The 532-nt window shown below is 41.4% G+C and overlaps 1 protein-coding gene across 2 annotated transcripts in view; it reads right to left on the reverse strand.

Annotated features, from left to right (window-relative positions):
- The window catches only part of Srgn (serglycin), a 38,780-nt gene that overhangs the window by 16,090 nt on the left and 22,158 nt on the right, over nt 1–532 (reverse strand). The gene's annotated exons all lie outside the window — the stretch shown is intronic.

Consider the following 532-nt stretch of genomic DNA (forward strand, 5'->3'; position numbering starts at 1 on the left):
TGAGTTCGAGAGCAGCCTGGTCTACAGAGCTAGTTCCAGGACAGGCTCCAAAGCCACAGGGAAACCCTGTCTCGAAAAACCAAAAAAAAAAATAAATAAATAAGTAAAAAATAAATAAAAACCAGGCAGTGGTGGCGCACGCCTTGAATCCCAGCACTTAGGAGGCAGAGGCAAATGGATCTCTGTGAGTTCGAGGCCAGCCTGGTTACAGACTTCAGGGTGGCCAGGCAGTTACACAGAGAAACACAGTCTCCAAAACAAAACAAAACAATTAATCAAGATAAAAGATAAAACAAACAAACAAAACAAAATGTCCCTTTACCTCACCTGCTTCCCCAGGGTTGATTCCATTTATGTTTTCATCTTTTCTCCTGTTTTGTGGCTGTTTTGTTTTCTATTTATGTTGAAATTATTTTTTATATCTTCCAGGTCAAAAGTGAGGAACAAGGGCAGGTTCCCCTTTCAGAGGGTTATGGGATGTAAAAACACAAGCCACACATACTCCTGTACATAAAGGACTAGCCTTTCCCTG

Source organism: Microtus ochrogaster, linkage group LG2 (genome assembly GCF_000317375.1).
Source record: "Microtus ochrogaster isolate Prairie Vole_2 linkage group LG2, MicOch1.0, whole genome shotgun sequence".
NCBI classification, from domain to species: domain Eukaryota; kingdom Metazoa; phylum Chordata; class Mammalia; order Rodentia; family Cricetidae; genus Microtus; species Microtus ochrogaster.